The sequence below is a fragment of the Saimiri boliviensis genome, chromosome 1 (assembly GCF_048565385.1).
Source record: "Saimiri boliviensis isolate mSaiBol1 chromosome 1, mSaiBol1.pri, whole genome shotgun sequence".
Lineage (NCBI taxonomy): Eukaryota > Metazoa > Chordata > Mammalia > Primates > Cebidae > Saimiri > Saimiri boliviensis.
The window spans coordinates 173,499,802-173,525,751 of NC_133449.1; the positions used below are offsets into that span (position 1 = coordinate 173,499,802).

Consider the following 25,950-nt stretch of genomic DNA (forward strand, 5'->3'; position numbering starts at 1 on the left):
ACCGCCATGGGCAACACCCCAGCAAAGAAGGACACCGAGCAGGAGGACGTGAAAGAGTTCCTAGCCGGAGCCAAAGAAGATTTCCTCTGCAGTTGGGAACAGCCCGTTCGGAACAACGCCAGCTCGGATGGGTTTGAACTGCTCGAGACGCTGGGCACCGGCTCCTTCGGGCGGTGGTGCTGGGGAGGCACCGGGAGAGCGGCGGCCACAGCGCCATGAAGAGTCTCAGCGAGCAGAGGGTGGTGAAGCTGCAGCAGGCCGAGCACGTCCTGAACGGGAAGCGCATCCTGCAGGCGATCCACTTTCCGTTCCTCGTCAAGCTCCAGTTCTTTGGGGACAACTCCAACCTGTACGTGGTGATGGAGTACGTGCTGGGTGGGGAGATGGTCTCCCGCCTGCGGCGCCTCGGAAGGTTCAGAGAGCCCCATGCCTGCTTCTGTGCCGCCCAGACCGTCCTGGCCTTCCAGTACCTGCACTCGCTCGACCTCATCCACCGCGGCCTGAAGCCCGAGAACCTCCTCATCGACCAGCAGGGCTACCTGCAGGTGACAGACTTCGGTTTCGCCAAACGCGTGAGGGGCTGCACTTGGACCCTGTGCGGGACCCCCGAGTACCTGGCCCCCGAGATCATCCTGAGCAAAGGCTACAGCAAGGCCATGGACTGGGGGGCCCTGGGGGTGCTCACCTACGAGATGGCCGCGGGCTTCCCGCCCTTCTACGCCGACCAGCGGATCCAGATCTACCAGATCCTGTCTGGGAAGGTGCGGTTCCCCTCCCACGTCAGCTCCGACCTCAAGGACCTGCTGCGGAGCCTGCTGCACGTGGACCTCACCAAGCGCTTCGGGAACCTCCAGAACAGGGTCGGCGACATCAAGAACCACAAGTGGTTCGCCACAACCAACTGGATTTCCATCTATGAGAAGAGGTGGACCCTCCCTTCATCCCGAAGTTCACAGGCCCCGGGGATGCCAGTAACTTTGACAGCTACGAGGAGGAAGAGATCCGGATCTCCGTCAACGAGAAGTGTGTCAATGAGTTTTCCGAGTTTTAGGGGTGTGCCTGTGCCCCCCCTTTTTTTTTGGTGAGTGGGTGGCAGGGTTGAACTGAATAGCCTGAGGGCCCCAGAGTTCCTTGCATCTAGTTTCACCCCCCACCCCACCCTCCAGGGTTGCGGTAGCAGGAAGCCCAGATATTTAGAGAGACAGAAACACCAGCTGCTCCCTCACCCCCATGCCTTCCTGGGCCCTCTGTGCTTCTCCCTTCCTCCTCCCACAGAGTCCCCCTTGCCCCAGCCCACTTCTACCTGTTTTAAACAAGTTTCTCAGCTCTATTCAAGCCAGGTCTTGCTGGTGTATCCAGGAACAGAGTGTGGAAAGAGGGACTCAAACTTAACTCCAGCACAGAACAGGCACCACTTGCTAAGAAAGAATGAATGAAAAGCACACCTGCCTTTCAGAGTAATCCTGCCTGGAAGCAGAGAGGTTTAGTGTCATGTTCAGTGGGCTGCTTGCTAAAATTAAAAATCAAAAAAATAAAAACAATTAAAAATAATAAGGTAAAACAAACAAAAAATAATATTGGCATGCAGTTTTCTTACTTTTTATTGGTTGGTCTGCCCTTTTCTGGTTTGTGTATCAGGATAATGAGGGCCTCTTAGAATGAGTCTAGAAATATTCCCTTCTCACTAATTTTCTTAAGTAGTTTGAGGAGAATTGGCATGGGTCCTTCCTTAAATGTACAGTAGAATTCAGTACTAAAGCCATCAGGCACTAAACTTTTCACCAACAGAAGACATTTTATTACTGATTCAATGTCCTTACTTGTTACTGCTCTGTTCAGGTTTTCTATTTCTTCATTATCCAATTTAGAAGAGTTATACAAGTTCAGGAATGTTTCCATTTCTTCTAGGTCACCCATTTTCTTGGCATATAATGATTCAAATTGGTCTCAGACTCTTTTATGTTTCTGTGATTTCAGTGGTAATGTCTCTTTTTTCATCTCTGAGTGTTTGAAGAGTCTCTTGTTAGTTGGCATAGCTAAAAGTTGTCAATTTTGTTTATTTTTGAAAAAACCACTTCGTTGTTTCATTGATTTTTTTGCACTTTTTGTCTCTGTTTTATTTATTTTTGCTCATATTCTTTTTCTTCATATTCATATTCATTTTCTTCCATCCTTAATCCTGTGGTTAGTTTGTTCTTATTTTTCTAGTTCCGTGAGGTGCATAATTTGGTTTTTATTTGTGATCTTTATTATTTTATGATGCAGGTGTTTATTGCTATAAACATTATTTAATTGCTTTTCATGTATCTCAAAAGTTTTAGTACACTGTGTTTCTATTTTCATTTGTCTCCAGAAATTTTAAATTTTCCTTTAAATTTCTTAATTGACCAATCAGTTATTCAGAAGCATATTATTTAACTTCCTTGTATTTGTAACTTTCCAAATTTCCTTCTTTTGTTGATTTTTAGTTTTATATTATTGTAGTCAAAAACAAACTTAAAAATATTTTTATTTTCTTAAATTTGTTAAGGCTTGTTTTGTGGCCTTACTTATGATTGCTCCTGGATAATGTTTCTTGTGGTGATGAGAAGAATGTATTCTGCAGCTGTTGGGTTAAATGTTCTGTAAAAGTCTATTATGTTTATTTGGTTTACTGTGTGGTTATTAGCTGATGTTTATTTCATTGTTGTCTAAATGATCCATCCACTGCTGAGAGGGGAATATTGAAGTCACCAAGCACCCATCCCTCCAATATTCTTGTGGAACATAAATGCAAAAATACTCAACAAAATAATAGCAAACTAAATTCAACAACACATTGAAGAGATCATCATACGCTATGATCAGGTGAGATCCATCTGAGGAATGAAGGATGGTTAAACACATGCAAATCATTAAATAGAATAGAATGTTTTGTATTGCATATTTCTCTTTTAAATCTAATAATAATCGCTTATATATTTGGGTGCTTCAGTGTTAAGTGCATATGTGTTTATAATTATGAAAACTTCTTGATGAATTGACCCTTTATAATTTTTCCTTTTATAGTTTCTAACTTAAAACCCATTTTACCTGATGTAAGTGTAGCTACTCCTGCTGTCTTTTGGTTTCCAATTGCATAGAATGCTTTTCATTACTTAACTTTAAGTCTGTGTATTCTTGTTGGTAATGGGAGCTTTTTGTTCATTTGGCCACTCTCTCTGTATCTTTTAATTGAAGAATTTAATTCATTAACATTCAAAGTTATTATTAATAGTTAACAACTTGTTCCCACCATTTTGTTATTTGTTTCCTGGTTGTTTTATAGGTCATTTGTTTTATTCTTCCTTTTTAAATTATTTCTCTTTTTGAAATAATAACATTTTGGTAGTTTCCTATAGTAAAAAGATTTCATTTTTATTTTTTTTCATTGTGTATGTGTTACGATTTTTTTTTTCTTTTTGTAGATACAGTGGGGCTTACATAAAAATCTTAAAGTTACAATGAGTATCCTAAACTAATAACTTAACTTTGGTTGCATACAGTTACTTTAAATTTTTCTCTTTCCCTAAATGTATAATTTTGTTGCCTTAATTTAGATCTTTTAATATTCTGTGTGCCCCTTAACAACTTATTGTAGATATCTTTGTTGATCATTTTGACTTTTAACCTTCAAACTGAAGATTAGAAAGATTATTTGCCACCATTACATTAACTTGTATTAAATTTATTACAAGTTTATCTCTAATAATGAGGTTTAAACATTCAAATGTTTTCATATTCGTAATTATTCTTTTGCTTCAAATCCTCTCTTAGGCATTTCCTGTAAGATCAATTTTGTGGTGATAAACTTCCTCAGCTTATGTTTGGAAAGACTTAATTTCTCCTTGGTTTCTGAAGGATGGCTCTCCTTGGCATAGTATTCTTGGCTGAAAGATTTTTTTCTTCTTCTTTCAGTTCTTTGAATATGTTATACTATTCTCTCGTAGCCTACAAGGTTTCTGCTGAGAGATCTGCTGAGTGTCTGCTGGTAATTTCTTTACATGAGACTTAATGCTTTTCTCTTGGTGCTTTTAGATTTATCTCTTTGTCTTTCATTTTTGACAGTTTTATTATAATATACTTAAAGAGAACCTCTTTGGGTTGACTCTATAATGCATCCCTTGAGACTCATGGATCCAGATGTCTCTATCTCTCCCAGTAGTTGGGAAGCTTTTAGCTTATTTTGTTAAATAAGCTTTCTGTGCCTTCTCCTTTCTCTGTCTCCTCCCTCTGAAACTCCTATACTTCCAACGTTTGTTTGCTTAAGCTTTATTTACTCTTTCATTCTTTTTTTTTTCTCTTTTCCTTTGAGTGAGTTATTTTAAAAGAGCTGTCTTCAGATTCAGAAATCACTTCTTCTGGTTGATCTAGTCTGCTGTTGAAGCTATTATATTTTTTATTTCATTTGTTGATTTCTTCCATTCCAATTTTTTAAATCTATTTCATTTCTGAATTTATTTTAGGTCATTAATTCTTTTTCTGGTGTTTTTGAATTGTCTGTCCGTATTCTCTGGCATCTTTCTGAGTTTTCTTAAGATAATTATAGTTATAATATATTTTTTATTTTTTTATTATACTTTAAGTTCTGGGGTACATGTCTTTTTCAGGAAATTCATAACCTTCATTTCTTTGAGATAAGTTATTCATCTCAAATATTGAAGAATTATTTTGCTTGTTAGGTAGTGTCATATTTCTTTGCCTTTTCATGTTTCTGTGTCCCTGTGATGACACTTTGCATCTGGTTAACTGGTCACCTTTGTGTTATATACAGTGGCTTTCAAAGAAAAAGACTTTCACCTACAGATGTGTCTTAGGGTATTAGTTTGGTAGGGTATGTTGGCTTTGGGTCCATCTGGATGTAATATTGTAATTTCCATGCAGTTTTTTTCCAGCTGTAGTCAACTCAAGGAGGCCTGTGAGTGCCTTAGTGGTCTACACTACAAGAGTTAGTGTGGCTGGTCCCATGGCTTCGGGCAGGGACCACCTGGAAGCAGCATGTCTGGCTGGTGAGTGCACTGGTGGCACATGGAAGCCAATCCACAGACTCAGGGTGGGGCATCTCTGGAATTGCATACCTGGCTGGTGAGCATGTGGAAGTACTTTAGGTCTGGTCTACAAAGAGTTTGAGGTTCCTTAGAAGTGGTTTACCCAACAGGTGAATGCTGCTGTGGTGACAGGAGCTGAATTACTGGCTCAGGTTGGGGCTCCCTTGGAAGCAGTGCACTTCACTGATGAACCGACCAACTATGTCTGCAGCTAGTCCAAATTTGGCTTCTCTATGGAGCAGGATCACCTGTTCCTTTGGGGACAGGGTGCTGTATGGGCTCCAGTGCTTGGGCACTGAACTTAGGCTCTGAGAGGCGAGGATCAGGGTGATGCATTCACTAGGATATGTAAGGCAGAGGACCTTGTAGGCAGCTTGTTCTGAGGGTGTAGGTAGCTGTAGTAGTATAGCAGGAGAATGGTGCATTATCATGTGTAAATGTAAAATGTTGTAATGGCAGCATAGCATCTATAATGAGATGCAGTAGCTACTAGCTTCCAGAGCAGGATGCTTTCTAGCCTTGGCTGTAGTTTCAAGATGGTGCTATACAGCTACAGTTTGCATCATGGGGCAAAGGGAGGACAATGTGTGTTCCTTCACTGGGGCAGTGCAATTGCATGGGCATAGGAAGTTTTTTAAACTGGGTTCAAGGATTCTGGGGACTGCAGGATTCCCAGTAGCAAAGACTACAGATGTCTACAACATTAATGAGAACTGCTGGAGCCTTCAGCTTACTTTTTCCCTACTGAATGAAGTGGCTTCTTGTTCTGAGCTAATCTCATCTGAGAAGACATTGCGGTAGAGGCAGAACATTTTGTTTGGTTCCATATGTCACCCTCTTTCACGGTATCTTAGTTGCACAGGTTTTTCTTCTCTTCCTGCTGTACCCCAGTGCTCTCCTTCAACCACTCCAGCTTAAATATAGTTGTTTGTTCATTGTTTTCATCATTTTTTGTGGGAGATACAGACCTTAGGTTCCTCTAGTCAGTCATCCTACTCTATCTCCTTCTATGCTATGAATTTAACTGTGATCCTAGCCAACTTATTCTTCAAGCCAGTCTTGGATGTATATATGCAATTATATATATATGTATATATATATACTTATATATAGTTTATATGTATAATTATATATACAAGTTGATAAAATATATATAATATATAATTGTATATATTATATACTTACATATATGCAAATATATATGCAATTATAAGTATTAGCATTTCTAAAACCTCCTTTTGTTGTTGATACTATTTTTTGTTTGGAGAGTATGTCTACCAGAGTACACAGAATATATTCAGAAGTAAGATTCCACTGAATCAGGAACTTCTTTGAAAACAAGAGAGAAAAAAGTACAGAAAAATTAGCAAAGGTAGCAACAATCATCCTCGAGAAATTGGTGTAGTTTATAAGTATTTAATTTACTGCAAGCAAACCCCTTCTTTATTGAGAAAAAAATGTGTTACAGCAGAATTGGAAAATGGAAAAGCAAATCTGGTTAGCTTCATTTCACCTAAAACAAAGTAAAATATAAAAACAGAAAATTGGGTCAGTTTTCCAAAAGCTCATTACAGTTTAAAGTCTTTCTTTGCCTTTTTTAATGGGCTGAAGTTCTGGCCTTAATCCTTGGGGACAGAAAAAAGTATATGTTAATGTATAGATTTAACCCTTAAACAGTAAGTGAGTTTTAGAATCAATCTCTTTGGTGGTCTAATTGTCTAGGCCTTAGAATGACTTTCTGGGAAGAGAGACAGGGAGAAGTAATTTGCGTCATGCCTGCCAGGCACCAAAGGAAAGATTCTTCGAATACTAGCTCACCTGCAGCACAGGACTTCCTAAAGGAATAGGAAATTCATTTCAAGCATTTTATTAACTACCTCACCTGTATCTTTTCTGGGAAATTTTAAAGCCAGGGATGCAACACATCAGGTTACAAACTCTAATACTTAAAGTGGCCTGGGAGATAAGGAGTTTGGTATAAATAAAAATCATTTATGATTATTCAATTTCTGCCTATTATTAATATATATTTACTTTTACTTTTATTTACTGAAAACATACTTAAGATACCATTAAGTATAAACATTTGTAGCTCGCTAAATAATCACAAAAACCAATATGTTAAAAAGGAAAAATTTTCTAATAAGAAAACTTTATCAGGTCAAATTATTTCAGGAAACAGATGCAAAGAAAAAAAGTGTTTAATTATGCATGGACTCTTCTATGTGAGTATAGACTGGGATGAGAAAAACAGAGACATAAATCATTCTGAAAGTGGCAATAATGTGCCCACCCTTAAGCTAGAAAGGGAAGGAAGCAGAAAAAGTGTTACCAGACCCAGAAGAGCTGAGCCCATGGATGGGTGACTGAACGTGGAGGCAGGGGCTGCAACGTGTATAGTTCCTGCCAGTAGCACAGCAGAGCAGAAACGCTAGTAAGAGAAGAAAAAATACCCCTCCCTCTCTCTTCTCCCAGTCTCCAATCCCCTACCAGTATCTCCCACAATCCATAGGGGTCAGCCTTCCTGGGGCAAAGCACAGAGGAGGGAAGGGCAAGATATATTTATTTGGTAGAGACAAATCAAGAATAACCAGCAAACCCATCAACCATTCTTTTTATCTGTAAGCTCTGCAAAAATTAGACTACCGAAAGAGCTTGTTCCCCCAATAAATCAACAAAATATTCTGTCAAAGACAGACTGAGTTGTTCACACTGGGTTATGTCTATCATTTTAGTGGACTTGAGCATTTGGTTATTCAAAAAGGTAATTGGCTACTTGATTTCAAGGGATTTGCTGGTTGTTTACTTGTTACCTTTTTGATGTTCCTTTAGATACTGTCACTCCCTCACATTTTCAATGATATAAGGATTGCAATTCAGTCTTCTAAAAATCCATCTGGTTCCCAGACATTTCTCCTGAAAATGCATTTTGCTTTGGAAATAGAACTGAAGAGTTAAAGGCTCCTAGATCACTGCAGCACATTTCATCAGCTTGGTAAGTGACTCTCCTGATTCCTATTGCTTGAATGGGCAGGCAGTTTCATGTAAACACATTATGCCCTTCCCCGTGGCAGAAGTATGCTACTAAAGAGAGAGGGGAGAGAGAGAGAGGCATAAAAAATGAAAGGTACTTAAGCAAGCAGTACTACTACTGCACTCTCTAAAAGAAAGGTGGTTTAAGCGAACACGATGTCTGGAACTTTAGTTTGCTCAAATTAAAGTGGAACATAAAAATAAGAAGGAAAGAAATCTAATTTCCATTTAAAGTTGCTATCAGTGATAGTTGTACAATATTCTTTTGCCATACCTTCAGGTGATGGACCTGCAGTGCCGCAGAGCTGTGGTAATTCAAAGGTAGCCAGGGGCAAGAGAAATATAAAACTCACATCTGCCAGAATAGATCTGAGCAGTGAGTTGGCCAGAGAAATGTGGCAGGAGAAATAACAGGATGCAGCCTGAAGAAATAATCAATTGCAATTAATGGTGCCTGCCTGCATAATAGGAAATGGAGAGGAAAAGAAGGTTTTGTATTTTTTTTTTTTCTCTGAGAAGAGCTGTGGGAGGATGAAACTTAACAGTGACTATTCAATCCTTTTCCATTCTTGTGAAGTCCGAAAAACTATTTTGCCATTTATATTACAAAAGAAAAATTGTGTCCTATTTGTACTTTCTCTAAGAAGAAAATATAGACTTGTCCCTCTATCTTACCACGTAAGCTAATTATAGTTTTTTTTTTTTTTTTAAATTCAAAACCATATGAATGGTGTTTTTTGTTTGTTTGTTTTCTGTGACAAGGATTTTGCCTCAGAGGTGTAGATAGAGCACTGGACTCAAAATAAATAGTCCTGCCGGGCGCGGTGGCTCAAGCCTGTAATCCCAGCACTTTGGGAGGCTGAGGCGGGTGGATCACGAGGTTGAGAGATCGAGACCATCCTGGTCAACATGGTGAAACCCCGTCTCTACTAAAAATACAAAAAATTAGCTGGGCATGGTGGCGTGTGCCTGTAGTCCCAGCCACTCAGGAGGCTGAGGCAGGAGAATTGCTTGAACCCAGGAGGCGGAGGTTGCGGTGAGCCGAGATCGCGCCATTGCACTCCAGCCTGGGTAACAAGAGCGAAACTCCGTCTCAAAAAAAAAAAAATAAATAAATAAATAAATAAATAAATAAATAGTCCTGATTTTATCTTGGTTTTTCTGATTATTAACTGGGCATCAGGCACCAGACACAGAACACTGATTCCTTCAGCTTGGAAAAGTTTTACTCAAGAAGAGATGCTGAATGAATCTTAATATCAAAACTCCTTTTAGAAAATGAATCATCACCTCTGTGACAGAACCCAAAATATTGTCCTAGTTTCTGTCTTTTGCGTTTGCCCACACAAACTTTTATGGATCTTAAATTCTGTTCACCTGCTCTAACCTCTGACTGCATTCCTCTGGGAGGAACAGGTCTAATTCCTATTCCTAGTCCCTGAAACATAGTCTCTGGGAGATTTAGATCTAATTCTTTGAGAAATATAGACAATTATAGTTTCATATAAGGCTATGAGAGAGTTAAATGTGCTAAGGTAAATAAAATGATGTAAAGCGTAAAGGAAAAAATAATCAATTAGATTTTATCAAAATTTGACTTTTTCAAAGACATCACTAGGGAAATGAAAAGATACAGAATGGTAAAAATAATAGAAATACATTACCTGAAAACACAGTTTTGTTCAGAATATATAAAGTGCTCTTACAAATCAATGATAATAATAAAATTAATCTAATAAAAATTGGCCAGAGAGTTTAGTATACTTCACAAAAGAAAATATATGCATTGCCAAAAATCACCTAAAAAGGTGCTCAGCATCATTACTCATCAAGGAATTGCGTGTGAACATGACGTCTGGAGCTTTAGTTTGCACTAGTCATCTAGTTAACACCACAATGAGATATCACTTTACACCCACTAGAATGTCTATAATAAAGACAGGGAAAAAAAGCATTGATGAAGATGTGGAGCCACTGAAACTCTTATACACTACTTATGGGAATACAAAATATAACAGCTCTGAAAAAAAAGTTATCAGTTTCCTAAGAAGTTAAATATAAACCTATGATAAGTCTCAGCCATTCCACTACTAGGTCTCTATCCCAAGAAAAATAAAAGCACACAAAGACATGTACGCTTCAAGGTTCACCAAAGCTTTATTTAGACTAGCCAAATACTGCAAATAACTCAAATATTCATCAGTAGGTGAAAAGTGGATAGACAAAATATGCCATACCCACAAAATGAAATATGCTCACCTATAAAAAAGGAAAAATCTACTGATACACATAATAAAATGAGTGAACTCAAAATCACTATTCTGAGTGAAAAAAAAATCACGTACAAAAGAGCACAGAGTGTATTGTTCTATTTACATAAAGTTAAATATGCAAACTAATTACAGTGAGAAAAAGCAGACTGGTGGTTAAGAAGAACGCAGGATGGAGTGCACTGCGATGGTGTGTGAGGATCATTTGGGGATGACGTAAATACCGTGTTTTGATCCAGGTAGTGGTTTCACAGGTGTGTCTATCTGTCACAACTCACTGAATGGTACACTATAAATGTATGCAACTCATTTGAAGTGAATTATACTTCATCTAAGTCGACTTAAAATAATAAAATAACTAAAATGCTGAGCTCCCAGCTTGGCTCAAAGTGAAATAGCAGAGGAATATTATCGTTCTTACTGTTTCTGCTATAGTTATTATTATTATCATGACACCATTGACATATGAGATTTGTAGCTTGTTTCCATTCTGCTTTGTGCTCAGTGGATAAGACAGTATTAGGCCAAATGTAACCCTTCTGAATTACTTAAGAAAACTCTTCTTTCCTAAAAGGGTAAGTGGAGGATCAAATGATGACATCTTATATGTAGAGGTAAACTATAAATACTAGGTTTGGTAGCTTTATCATTATTAGTTTACTCCACTGATAGCCCATGAGGAAGCCAGAACTGTTTCTGATGGAAAAAAAATAATAATAAGTGAACTAAAACCCTGTGAATTTCAAGCTTTTTCTTTGCCCTTCTCATGGTTCCATCTACCAGTTGCAACTTGGAATTAGCAGATCTAATGGACATTGAGTGGACTTGGATTCGAAGTTTGGGTCTACCTCTTACCAGGTGTGTAAGCTTCAAGGTACTTAACATCTTTCAGACTCAGTTTATCATCTTTACAATGGGCAGAATAGTATTGCCTGATACAGTGGTTGTGAGACGTAAAATATACATTTATATTGCGTAACACCTTTGATGGAGTGAACTCACAGCAGATGGTAGTTGTTCCTATACTTTGCCCCATGGTCAGATATCACATGTATTTGTTTAGCCACAATGAGAAGCCAACCCTGGAGCTATGGATCCATCTGTAGTGTGTGACACATTGTTGAAGTCTTCATTTTGCATCTGTACTTTCTCACTTTGGGCTTGAGATATTGTGTGCTAAAGGTCAGAGTGGAACAGGGTCATACTCTACATTCACCATTCACTCCTCTCACTGCAGGTAATTTCCTCCATTCATGTGCTGTTAATGACATGATTATCAGTTCTGGTGGCCAATCATATGACCTAATCATAGCACTGAATCACACTCAATTCATCTCTCTCAACAGCTTCAGATGGCATCTCAACACTCATTGGTAATCAACAGAGAGAGATTTTTTTTAAATAAAAAAGATTTCTCTAATAAACTTGAATAATTATCTCAATAATAATAATAATTCTGAATCCTCTCCATAACCTATATGGAAAACTCTAAGATCATGAAGAAAAGAGATGCTAATTAGCTGTTTTCACTTTACCTAAAAAGAAGAGGACCAAAGGCATTCAGTGAGGAAACTAAAATCACATCTTCAAAAGCAAGTTTGATTAAGGAAAAAGTAAGACAAGCATTCAGGAGCTTGCTGCAAGGAAGCAAGAACTGAAGCAAATGTTAATGCCCATAAAATGGGTCAAGGCAAATGATTTAAAATCATCCTAAATTTAGAAAAATATAGCGAGAAGTTCTTTGCTTCTTGTAAGTGAAGACCTCAAAGCATCATTGTGTTATGCCATACTATACAGATATCAAAGACTGTAATGAAGGTGTTACATTGTTTTTAATAAGTGGAAGCCAACTTGCCTTTCATATTGCTTAATCTGCAGAGACGAAAATAATGTGCCTGTCACTCCAGGAAAGCGAAAATGAACCATTATGGATCCCACTACAGGCAGAACCTTGGGTCTTGATGGACGACCTGCAGAGTTTTGGGTACACTTACCAAAAAATGCTCTTATGTTGTATGTAGATGCACTTAACAAGGCAAAGAATAATGGATTCCTTTTAGGTACAGAAAAGCTGCTAAAGAAAATAAAATTAGGTTGGAAAGCTGGGATTTATCAGGTTTTTGTTCTTCCCAAATCAAAACTATATCATCCTTAAGAAAATGTTAGCAATGTGGCTGAGAACTGAGACAAAGTAATTACTGTATTATTTAATAAGCTTGCTCTATTTAGAGAAAATTCTCCTGTGAAACCTGTAGAACTCTACACATTAATTTATCACAGCATCTTTAATCCTGAGACCTGAAAAGTACAATGCCTGAATTATGAGGCCTTGCCTTGTCTGTATAATGAGATGATTGTTTCATTGTATTTTATGTATCATAAATCCTAAAGCTACTTTTAAAAAGTAATTGTATAGGGAAATCTGTCATTTTCTTCTCTCTGTTGTCTATTCTTCTTTATTCTGTTAATAAAATCTGGATGTTCCAGGATACTCCTACTACCTACTTCTTAGTCTATATGATTTCTAAGACAGGGGATGCAAATTCTACCTTCACAAGCTCTACGCCAGCAAGTAAGAATCCATATTGTGTACATAGACCTCAATACAGCCATCACATGGTTAGAACATGCTAAAACAGAGAAGGCAGGGAGATGGAGGAGGCAGGAGCACATTAAAGGGTGAGAGTACAAAGAAAATGACAGAAAGGAAAAAAGGAAAGATGTTTGTGGAAACTTGCTAATGCCACAAGGTTTAGATGTATTTAACTTAATCTTCATCAAGTACTCTGATGTAAGCATACATGGCCCATGTAAAGATAAGGAAGTAAGTTCAGAAAGGTTGAGCAAAGTCTCCAAATGTTAAGTGGTTGAATTAGGACTTGGATCATGTTTGGTCTGAGGCCAAGGATTACTCCACTGCATTGAAGAACCTTCGAAGTGAGTTACGCATCCAGACGTACAGTGAACTGAGCATCTGTTGTGCTCTATGAACAGAGGCTACAATAATGAGAGAGATAGGCATGCTTACCTCCAGGAAATTTGTAGTTTAGCACTGGATGGTAGACCATATAGTAGTAGTTACATGGCATTGTGATGAGTGTTATAATTTGAGGGCCCAGACCCAATCAGACCTGAAGCCAGAGCACTTCTAGATTTCCTCATTATAAAAACCAATAAATGTCCTTATTTTTTTATTTATATTTTTTCCTTAAGCTAGATTGAGTTTATGTCTATTACTTGAAATCAAAAGAGTCCTCGCTAATAGAGGAATGTAATTCTTATACTTTAAAGTTGAATTGACCAGCATCTAATTTAAAAAAAAAAAGTTAGGTTTTCTTCATTTAGAAACTTACTTGAAGATATATCCTGGTTTTTCTGTTAGTGTCACACCCATCAGAGAAGGGTGATGTTAATGAGCTAGTGATGACTAAGAACTAGAGATTTCATGGAACTTAATTCTTTTATAGCCTGAGAAGGGCTGTAAGAAATACATTAGACCTAGAAGGAAGATAACTTGGAAATTTTTTTTTTGCTAAAAAAAATCCTGCCTAATTTCCATAGGCACAACTGGGAAAAGAAAAAAAAAAACTTTTCACTGGCAGAAATAAAAACTACATGGAGAAAAAAAATTAAAAGATGATTTTTAAAAAATGGTACTTTTATGTTCCTCCCCTCCCCCCTTGCCGCTGCCCACAGTACTTACAGGAAGGCAGTAATTTACTGAGATCTAAAAATGTGCAGTATGTTTGATTAAAGGTCACGCAAACACTAAAATATTTCACCAAAAATATGTCTGAGACAAAGAAATAGAGATGACCCACTCTTCTCAGAACCACTCAAGTATACTTATAAGTTTATTAATGACTGGTGATTCAAATTTTCCCTTAAGCATGTATGGGAAATATATAGCAAGGTGATAAAAGCCGAGAAGTATATTATTTTTGGCATCTATCATTGCTTTATGGGCTGTCAAAAGAAGTCCTTGCAGCAAAAGCCACACAACAGCACACCTCCCACATTCAGCATTAGACAGAATGGAAAACAATCATGGATCCCTATCCTGTCTTAAGCTAGTACCTGCCTAACTCTCCATTTCCACTAGCCCAGGCTCTCAGGCACTAAACTCTCACCATATTGAATTGCGTGGTTCAAAGTTATCTTGATGCTTCTTAACTCCAGATTTCTCCATTTTTTCCAGAAAACCTCCTTCCTATGACTCCTGTAGCCTCACCAAACACATTCCTTTTTCACCTAGCTAATCTCTGTATCTACTTTTATCCTCTGGGAAGCCTTTCTTGACTCTCCTGATTAGACTGGGGACTATTCATTAATTCTAGAAGCTTCCTGAATTCTGATTCCACATTCCCCAAAAGCACGCATCACAATACCATGTAACTACTACTATATTGCCTATCATCCAGTGCCAAGCTACAAATTTCCTGGAGGTAAACATATCTGTCTCTCTCATTATTGTAGCCTCTGTTCATAGAGCACAATAAATGCTAAGTTCACTGTATATTTGGATGCGTAACTCACTTCCAAGGTTCTTCAATGGAGTGGAGTAATCCTTGGCCTCAGACCAAACATGATCCAAGTCCTAATTCAGCCACTTAGCATTTGGAGACTTTGCTCAAACTTTCTGAACTTACTTCCTTATCTTTACATGGGCCATGTATGCTTACACATCAGAGTACTTGATGAAGATTAAGTTAAATACATCTAAACCTTGTGGCATTAGCAAATTTCCACAAACATCTTTCCTTTTTTCCTTTCTGTCATTTTCTTTGTTCTCCCACCCTTTAATGTGCTTCTGCCTCCTCCACCTCCCTGCCTTCTCCATTATGGCTTTCCCACACCACCATTCTCCTTGCACCTTTATCTGAGCATGGCAACCTCTAAGTATCATGTAGTTCAACATTTCACTTTGAGAGAGCAGTAGTTCTCCAAAGTTCTTTAGCAGACTACCGCCTAGAAGAGAGAAAGTTTCCACTGTTCTAAACAAAATAAGAAAGAAAAGGTGAGTTTTTTCAGAACACTTTTTTCTTTTCTTTTTTTTTGGATAATTTATTTCATCTCTGTCTCTGAATTATTATTTATTTTGGAGAAGCTCTAATAATATATACACCATAAAGAAATTTTACTTGATAAAATATTAGCCACTTCCTTACAGGGGCTAACAGAGAAATCCTGATCTATGCCAGTGAAATATAACTGCAAAGTAACAAAGAATATTTTTTAACAAATACTTCAGTCAAATAAGTGTTGCTCTTTCAGTAATTACTTTGGAAGATAATATATTTTTAGTAATGTTGTGTAACTTTTTTGTTTTGTTTTGTTTGGTTTTGTTTTTGAGATGCAGTCTTGCTTTGTTGCCCAGCTGAAATGCAGTGGTGTAATCTCTGCTCACTGCAATCTCTGCCTCCCTGGTTCAAGTGATTCTCATGCCTCAGTCTCCTGAGTAGCTAGGACTATAGATATGTGTCACCACACCTGGATAATTTTTGTATTTTTAGTAAAGACAGGGTTTCACCATGTTGGCCTGGCTGCTCTTCAATCCTGACCTCAAGTGATCCACCCATCTTGGCCTCCCAAAGTGCTGGGATTACAGGCGTAAGCCACCACGTCTGGCCAATGTCATGTAACATTTCTAGAATTCTTCATTTGGCATAGGAGTCATTCCCTTTCTATGGTACTACAGCATCCATATTTCATAATATATATACACCTTCCATTACTTATCACGTATAATTTCTTGCTTATGTCAGTCTACCAGAGCCCCTCCAAAATGAAGACTTTGTCTGGATCATCTTTGTAGCTCCTTTGCTGGTTCACCGTTAGATTCCATAAAGTTTTTAAAGTGAATACACAAGTGAAATGGCAGCACTCCATATAAAGAAAAAATTAGGGAAAGGAGAGCAGTCTTATTTCCAATGATATACCTGGAAGGAGAAAACCATCTGTTGCAGCAAACGTGTAAGCACAAAATCCCCGATACTGGATTAACAGTTCATCAAAATTTGCTGTTGTTTCTAGGAAAACCTATTCTAGTTTTCTGAAATCCGCCACATTTACTCTATCTTCCATGTGTTCTTTCGTTCTGCACATATCAGTTTTCACAGTCACTCCATTGAGATGATGTTGCATTATTCTCTCAGGTAAGAATAGTTCGTGAGTACCCAGGAATGGCTGAAGGTGAGTTAATAAATTACTGAGGACACCAACTACAACAGTTTCATCTTGCAAGCTGGTCCACAGAGTGGAAAGTATGATGAAGACAGGAAAGACCTGTGATGTTGGGACGGCTGTCTTTGATTTTACGGTCACTTTTAGTTGTTCAAGAAGGGCTCCTAACTGTTTTGTCATCATTTCCACTTCTTGAGCACCAGTAATTATGTCTGACAAAATGATCTGAAGGAAGACCTCACACTGTCGCATATTATATAGTGCCTGTTTTAACATATATGGCTGAAGTTCAGCCTTCATGAATGGGTTGTCAGCTGCCTTCTCAAGGACGGCTGTGTAGCAGTATGCCTGGTGCTGGGTCTTCTCAAGCTGATCATCAACATGCTGCGGGGTGGCTGGGATTGCTTCATGGAGAACACCTGGCAAATTATCAATGCCTTCTCCTCCTTTTCCACAGTCTCTGTTAAATAAACGAATTCCAGTAACAATCATGGTGAGTTCTTTCAGTTGGCATTCTTTGTCCTTCTTAGAAAGAGTTAGAAATGTCCCAAGCTCAGCCTGAGGAAAAACACTCTGGAGAGCAGCTGTTACCTCTCTGACAGTCTTGATGCCTGTAGGGGATCCAAGGCCAGAGCGGAGTAACACATAGCTGATAATCTTCCGGTAGAGGCTTTCCAATTCTTCTTTAGCACATGCTCTGTTATCTGTAATTTCCCTGGTAACAGAGCCTAATCTCAAGACTAGGACTCGGTGATGTTCTTCAAGAAATTCCACTCAATTTGTATAATTCATATCAAAGTAGACTTGCATCTTAATAGTGTCCAAGGATGGATTTTTAGTATACAATAGCTGAGCCATACAAAGCTTAACAAGATTCTGCACATCACTTTTCATGAGGGTTATATCCATGGTAAAGCCATTACTTGGATCCAGGATAACAGCTTTCACCATAAAAGCAATCAGAGTTTCAGAAACAATCTCTCCATGGACTGCACATTCTTGTCCTATTTCTCATATAATACTCCTGGTAACACTTTCGGCCTGAGTTGGAGGCATTCTGGCTGGACAGGAATCGACCCAAGAGCTGTGTCCATATTCTTCTCTCCTGGGATCCTACCATGGCTGTGGGGGCAGTCAGGCGCCAACTTTTTTTCTTACATTTATAATTTTTTACATTTAAATTACATCACAAAACCGTTTCTATTAAAAATACAAAAATTAGCCAAGCATGGTGGCATTTGCCTGTAATCCCAGCTACTTGGGTGGTTGAGGCACGAAAATTACTCGAACCCCTGAGGTGAAAGTTGCAGAGAGCTGACATCTCACCACTGCACTCCAGCCTGGGTGACAGAGTGAGAACCTGTCTCAAAAACATTAATTAATTAATTGAATGAATTATTTCTAAATGAAATAAATGAACGGATTACTGTTCCTTGTTCCTAAAAAAAAGAAATGAACAGATTATTCCTCATTGTGAGTTTAGGTTCTCCCTACATTTTAGTATTAAATCTCCTTTTGTTTACTAAATGATGATAATATATTCTATATAGATTAATATTTTTGCTTGCAAGATTCAAAAGTGATAACCCAATTTAAGAATGCAATACTTTTAGCTTTGTTACTTGAAAATTTAAATCTGAGGAACACTATCACAGACTCCCCCAATACGTGGTATGGATTGGGAGAATTGGGGTTATGTAGCTGTAAGAAGCAAAATTTCAAGTTCCAAAGGAATTTACTGATGTGTTAGACAGTCTCCAAAGACACCTGAAAGAACCACATTGCCAACTACTCATGTTCTTGTGAAGTTATCTGCCCTTTAACCTGGACTCATTTGGTGACTTCCCTATAACTAATAAAATTCAACAAAATAAATGCTATTTGATTGCTGAGGCATACTTAGAGGAGATTTTGTGCTTTGGACTCTTGGTACACCTGCCTAAAGAGACATCAACTACCATGTAAGAAGTTGGACTATTCTGTGAATTGATTGCCTATGGTGAAGGCAAACTCATCATGTGAGGGGCCATATAGAGAAAAAGAGATGACCAGACAGCCCCAGCTATTCCAGCCAACCCTGCCAAGATGCCAGATATATGAGTGAAGAAACCATCTTACATATTCTAGACCAAATAAATGTGATATGGAGAGGAAGTGAGTAATCCAGCTAACAGCCAGGACTGAAACTCATCAAGCCATCCACTAAGACCAGCCATCCCTCTGTGCTGTGTCCCAATTTCTGACTTATAGAACCATAATCATTGCCACTAAACTCAGAAGTGGTATGCTATGCATCAATAGATAATTACAAGAATTTTAAGAGCATAGAACAGCTCATACAATTGAGAGAGAAGCTTAAGAAGGAGGTCTCTGAAAGCACGTGAAACTGGGGCTCTGGGAGCTTTAGTAACAGAAACAAATGGACAATCTCTTTTGGACTCACCATCACATATTACTATTTCAGTCTTTGAGTTACTCCAAACAAGATAAAAATTCCAGAGACAGACAATCTGATTGATGCAGCTTGTGAATTGTTTCCATTCTTAGACTCATGGTGGATTTATCCCAACTAAATCATTTGGACTATGAGTTAGGGAAGAATTCTTTGCCAAAGCAAAATCAAGATGTTCTACCAGATGAAAAAAAAAATGCATTGGGTCAAGAAAACAACAACTAAAAAGGAATTCCAAACATAAAGACTATTCTAAATTGTTATTTTTTGACTCAACCCCTTTGGCTTAGAGGCAGAGCATGCTTAGTTAGCTCTCTCAAAATGCAAAGTGGTTAAATATAAACCTTCAAAGAGATTTATATTTAAATCAATCTTAAAATATGAGTTCTAGAAAAAAGCATTTTATTGTTTGGGAGAATTTTGAACTTAATTTGTGTCTAACACTTAAAAAGAATTATCCTTTTTGTAGCCTTTGGAGGAAGCCACTTGTGTTTTCTTTGTCTGACTGTTCAAAGTGCAACCACATTTCCACCACAGGATGCTTTTAAACTAACAGCAGATGAGGAGTTACAAAGCAGAGGAGGGCATGAAGCAGTTCATCATCATTTGTTTTTGTAATTGTTTGGAGCTGAGTGCCTTTCATTATGTTCAATGGACCCTCCATAGCCATGCTGGGAGGGCTGCCATGAGCACAGTGGGTTGGGCCGTGAACCAGGAAAACAGCTGTCTTTTGTCTGGAGAAGAGAAAGCTGTGAGTTAGGAAATACTCTCTGATCAGATAGAATCAGCATGGATGGTGTCAGTGTGAATGGGCTCTCTTAGTTAAAAAGATTCTGCTATGTGGAACTTTCAGGAACAAAGGCAATACGACACACACAAATTGGCCCTTTACTTTTTCCAGGTCAATCATACCTTCCAGATGAATGATACCTATATCTACAATAGTCCCATTTTGCAAAGAAGAAAATGTTCCAACAACTTATTAATATCTGATTTAGACGCAACAAATATTTATGAGGTCTTTGCTAAGTGCCGAGACGTGGAGCTAGGCACTGGAGTACAAAGGAGACGAAGCAGATAAAGTTGCTAACTCCAGGGAGCTTACATTCTATTGAGAGAAGCAGAATATTAACAAATACATAATTTTAATAGTGATAAATGCTATGAGGGAACTACAAACAGCTTTGTGGATGAGATAAATGAAGTAGGAGGTTTCTAGAGAAGTCAGGGGCTGCCTCTCTCATGTGGTAACAATTTTAACTGTAATCTAAAGGAACAGAAGGAGTGATTCAGAAGGAAAACTTTGCAGGCAGATGACTGTGATCACAACAGCCCTGGGCAGGGGGAAAGCTCCACCTTCAAACTCCCAGAAAGCTGATGTGTCTGGAGCTAGGCAGGATGTAGCCAGGTGTGGACTTGCAGGGCATGGTAAGAAGTGTGAATTTTATTCCATTTTCAATGAAAGGCCATTAGACCGTTTCAAGTGAGGCATGATGAATACATTTTAAAAATCATTGGCTGCTCTGTGGAAAATCAACTGGAGGGGTCAAATTAGAAGAGTGGGAGGACTACTTCAGAAATCCAGGTGAGATTTGATGTTGGCTTGAACTAAGATGATGGTAGTGGCAATGGAAAAAAGAAAGAAAAAAGAAAAGCAAAAAATATATTTTGGAGGTAGAACAAAGGGTTTTACTAATAGATTAGAATTTAGAGGAAGAGATGGAAAGTAGGAAAGTGAACGTATGAGCAGAAGAGAGCAGACAACAGTCATGACCTGCTTTACTATTTTAATAACCAGGTTGCTAACGCTCTTTATTGGAAGGGAGAACATATGAAGGAGGACAATATTCAGGGCAAAAATAAACATTTCTATATTTGGCTGGTAAATATAAGATAAATAGGAGATAGCCAAGTGGAGAAAGAAGGTAAGAAGGAATATGGGTACATCAGCCTTGAATTTGGACTTGGAAATGTAAGAATGTATGGGAAGACTTTGAAGACACCATGGAAATGTTTTCAGAACAACTGTCTCTTCTGCTGTAACCTTCCAGAGTCTCAGGGACAGCTGTTCTTTAACCTTATCTAGTTGCATCCGAATCACCTTCAAAGCATAATACAAATTCATGTGCTGGGCCCCACATTGAATCAGTTTCCATGAGAGGGTTCGTGAACACACACTTAAGAACTGCTCAAGCGAGTCTAATACCTTCTCTGTTATGAGGTATATTTATCAGGAAATTTTATTCCTTGACTCACGTTTTCTCCAAGTTAAAAATACTTCCTTGAAATCTTTACACATAATACAGCAATGCCCTGGTTTCCTGGTTCAGTTCTTTGCTCTTCAGAGAAATAAGAAGAAACCAGGTGATCGTGGGTGGTCCTGAGATCCTAAGGCTTTGTGCCACTGCTACCAACTACGTGGACAGAGGTGAGTGGAGGAGGCCAGGGAATAATTTGTGAATTTTGTTGTTGTTGTTAAAATCCCCTCAGGCAAGACAAAAGTTAAAGCAATTAAAAAATATATATATTTATTGCCTCAAAGATTTGCAGCTTTGAATCACAGATTGTTAGAGGTAGAGAGGATCTGGGAGGCAAAAGAATGGATAAAACATTAGGATCTGAGTGGATGCCTCTGTAAATGGGAGAAATCATAATACCTAGCTCATAGGTTTGGAGTGAGAGTTAAGCAAAATAATAGAAAAGAGATGGGTCCAAAACTACCCATAATCATAAAGGTATATAATTTCAAGCCAGAAAAGACTACAAACACCATGCAATACAGTCATAATGCACATAAGGAACTAAGACAGATACGTTGAGGGCAAATGAGAAATACAATGAAATGTTTAAAGGACTCCACCACTATAGTTTGCTCTATAAAAAATCTGATTTCATTCAGCTTCCATTTCTTTATGTAAACCATATATTATTTAGAAGAAGGACCATTTGCTGATATTTATTTATAAGTTTTAAAAAGTAAAATGCCTTCCCACACTGCTAAAAGGCAGAAATGCTTTCAGAGGATTTCCTGGCTCATTGCACTGAGATCTTTTTGCAAGTGAAACATCTGCCCACTGTGTGGTCTGGCCAAGTCCTCTTTCAAGTCAGTTGTCCGGAAGCATTTTAGGACAGGCAAGGTAAACAGACAGATAAGCATATGGTGATCAATTCAGAAAACCAATGTCAGTTTCCACTGTGTTAGGACCATCCACCAAACAGCTTTGATGCCCATTCATTTTGTGAAATCACAGGAAAACACAAGAACAGCAAGTCTCCCGAAACTGTAAATACCACTCAGGCTCAGCTAACAAAAGGAAAAGCAACTGACAACTTGACTCCTTTATTTCTGCTTTAAGTGTTCAGGGCTGGTTTTGTACTCTGGTTATCTTAAGGCCTTTTTTTTTTTTTTTTTTTTTTTTTTTTGCTTTATCTTTTCTTTGCTCAGAATTTTGATCAGGCTTGCTTATGAATCCTGGAAAACTCCCATTTTGGGGACAGAATCTATAAGAATGGAAATTGGTTTCTAAGCAGGCTGTGAACGATGGCCATGTAATAAATGTCACTGGTGTTGCTGTTCTCTTCTGATGGACTGCTATTGCCTTATATCTGACAGCTAATGAGCTCCACTAATCAAACTGAAGAGCAAATGCTATTTCCCATCCTCCTCTCCTACCTGAGGAGGTGAGCAGTGCTAACCCCTTGCCCTGGCAGACTGACAGTGCTGAATGGGAGCAGAATGAGAAGAAACCTGGAAGGTTAATTAAGGTAGTACCCAAAAGTTGTTTTTAAATCAATTTAATTAACCTGTGATCCCTTAAAATTAGAATATGTTGCAGCCAGAATGAAGAAGAATTTATTCTAATTTTTTTTGACCTCATCTAAGAAAACAGAAACTAAGCAAGTCTCTGGGTAAAGAAGTAGTGGGGAGAGTGTTAATTACCACCTGGACTCTTCACCACTATCTTTATTCCCTATGTATCTCAGAATAGTTAGTTTCCATTCTTGGAGGAAGAATCCATAGCATTAACATCTGGTGCTATTGTCAATCATCCAAGTTTCTGGTAACACACTCCATCACCAAATGGATGTGCTATTCACTCCTTATCAGGATTAGACATAAATAATACTAAAAAAGGAGACTAGAGTAGTATGGTTAACAGAGTTGGTCAAACTGCTAAGTCCAAAATCAGCCTCTATAACTTTCTCATAGTTTGAAATTCAGCAAATTACTGAAGCTGTGTTTATCTCTTCTTTTTCCTTTTCTATAAAACAGTATTCACAATAGCACATACCACACAACTGTGAAAAGAATTGAAAGACATGATGCACATGAGTTATTGGGCAAAGGATCCAGAACACAGTAAGCCCTCAGCAAATGCCAATTATTTGGCAGGATTTTTTTTTAATTGTTGTTGTTGTTGTTGTGTTGTGCAAACCCCTTGTAAGTATGTACTAATATTTATGCTATATGTATTGAGAAAGTGCAATTTCCAAGAGCTTCCTAAAAGAGGTCTGGGACCTCAATAATGGTAAAGAAGTACTCTTGTAAGACATCAATTTCAAAGGTCTCATCCAATCAGTTTGAACAGTGGGCCCAGGACAATGAAGCCACAATTGGCCTATTACTGATTCTTGGGCATTAAATGCTTCTGCCTGCCATTATGCCTGATCCCTTTAAGCATTCTTCTGTCTGGCCCTGACTAACACAAATAATAAGAAAACAATCTGCAACACTCTGAAAATTCCCATGTCCTTGGGATATTGCTTTCACAGGTAAGCTTTGGTGGTAGAGGATGTAATTTTAGGTTAAGACACATGCTCAGTATAAAAAATGTTGTGTGTTTATTTTAATGTATATTAAAAATATAGGTGGGATATTGAATACAGTATGATCTTATAAATGTTATTGCTTAATATATGGCTCTAGTAGGCATTTAAGTTTTTTTAAATGAGGCAAATAGACAAACATATACATAGACATATGTCAAATAACAATATAGCTACAATCCAGATATGGTATAATTATGAAAGGTGAATGTGCATGCCTGAAGTTTGTAAAATATAGGAGCATAGGAGTTTGGGCACCCCTGGAAAGAAAACTTTGGTCCAACTCATAGAGGCAAGAACACATCTGAGAGATTTTAAGGAATATGAAAGGAATCATTTCCCTAAACTAGATAAATGATCATGTCACATGACCCATTGGAATCCCTTGGAGATGTCAGTGCTAATAGGAAAGTAGTTAATCAGTATTTTTAAGCAATGTCACTACGTATGTGAACAGATTGGCATTCCTTCAATTCTTCAATTTTTCAACTAAAGTAACAGAGTTCTCATTGCTCATTAGCATTTGCCCTAGCTGCAGAAAGAAAGATGGTGTACACAGGTGCAAGCGTGGCCTTTAAAGTACTCACCAGCTTTTGATACAAGGGGAATGATAGACTCATGATGCCAAGGCCTTGTCCTTTCTGGTTCTGCAAAAACGCTGTTATTTTTCAGGTAACATTTTTGTACATGCTTTGATGTCAGCCTGGGGTGTGCTTCACCTATGCTATCTAGCTCCTCTCATCCTTTAGGTTTCAGCACTTTACCTCCTCAAGAAAGCCTTTTTAATCATCACGCTTAAATAGAAACACTCCTTTGTTCATATCTTAGTCACCTTGTTTTTTATATACCTTACCATTAATTGTTATTATTTAACTTGCTAGTGTCTTTGGGGTTTTTCTTATTCCCCACTGAATATTGGTCTTATAAGGTCCAAAACTGTGAGTCTTAATCAAAATTTCATTTCCTGGGCCTAACACAACACATAGACCACAGTGGGATGTCCTTTAAAATATATTGAATGAATAAAGTAAGCAAATGGGTAAATAAAGTGAATGAGTGAAGCTATTCAATCCTTACCTAAAAAGTACTTAGGAAAAAAGAAGTGAAGTAGAAAGTAACTGTAACAGAAATCCTCTTTGAGAAAGTTCTGTTTATACATACAGCAGTTCGGGTCACAAACATAAAGGAAGCAAGACTTACTTTAATGTACACACTAAAATTCAATTCATTTAATCAAATCTCAAACACTCTTTGATCTAGTTTTAATAAAACCACATATTTTCCATCTCTACAGAAAAAAGTAATTAAAAAAAAAAAAACAAACAAAACATTAGCTAGGCCTGGTAGTGCATGTCTGCAGTCCTACTTGGGAAGCTGAGGCAGGAAGATCACTTGAGTCCAGGAGTTTGATGTTATAATAATCTATGATTGTGCCACTGCACTCCAGCCTGGACAACAGAGTGAGAGCCTGTCTCTAAAATAATAATGATTATTATTATCATAAAGCCGCAAATAAAGACTAGAGAGAACAATGATGAGCTAATATGACTTTGCTAATTCAAGGAGGCAAACAGAGAAAAGATCTGAAAACAAGGACACTAGTATTTTTTCACATGTATCCTCAGCAGCAGAGATTAGTGTGTTCCCAATTCAAAAAATGGATAACAGAAACACACTCCAAAATCACACTCAGTGCATTCTCTTAGCACCCAGATGGCAGTAGGCTGAGGATGGCTTACCTGGGTGTATTGGGCAGGGTTCTCTAGAGAGACAGAACTAATAGGATATATGTATATATGAAAGGGAGTCTGTTAAGGAGAATTAACTCACATGTTCACAAGGTGAAGTCCCACAACAAGCTATCTCTAAGTTGAAGATCAAGGAAGACAATACTGGCTCAGTTCAAGTCCCAAAACCTCAACTGAGGGAAGCCAATGGTGCAGCCTTTAATCTGCGGCTGAAAGCCTGAGATCGCCTTGCAAACTACTGGTAAGTTCAAAAGTCCAAAAGCGAAAGAACTTGGAGTCTGATGTTTGACAGCAGGAAGCATCCAGTAATGGAGAAAGATGAAGGCTGGAAGACTCAGCAAATCGAGTTCTTTCTTCCACCTTCTTCGGCC

General features: G+C 38.1%; 2 pseudogenes; one reads left to right on the forward strand and one right to left on the reverse strand.

Moving 5' to 3' along the window:
- LOC101036995 (cAMP-dependent protein kinase catalytic subunit gamma-like) lies at positions 1-1,051 on the forward strand (annotated as a pseudogene).
- LOC141580314 (cilia- and flagella-associated protein 206-like) overlaps positions 841-25,950 on the reverse strand; it is a 33,436-nt pseudogene continuing 8,326 nt past the window's right edge.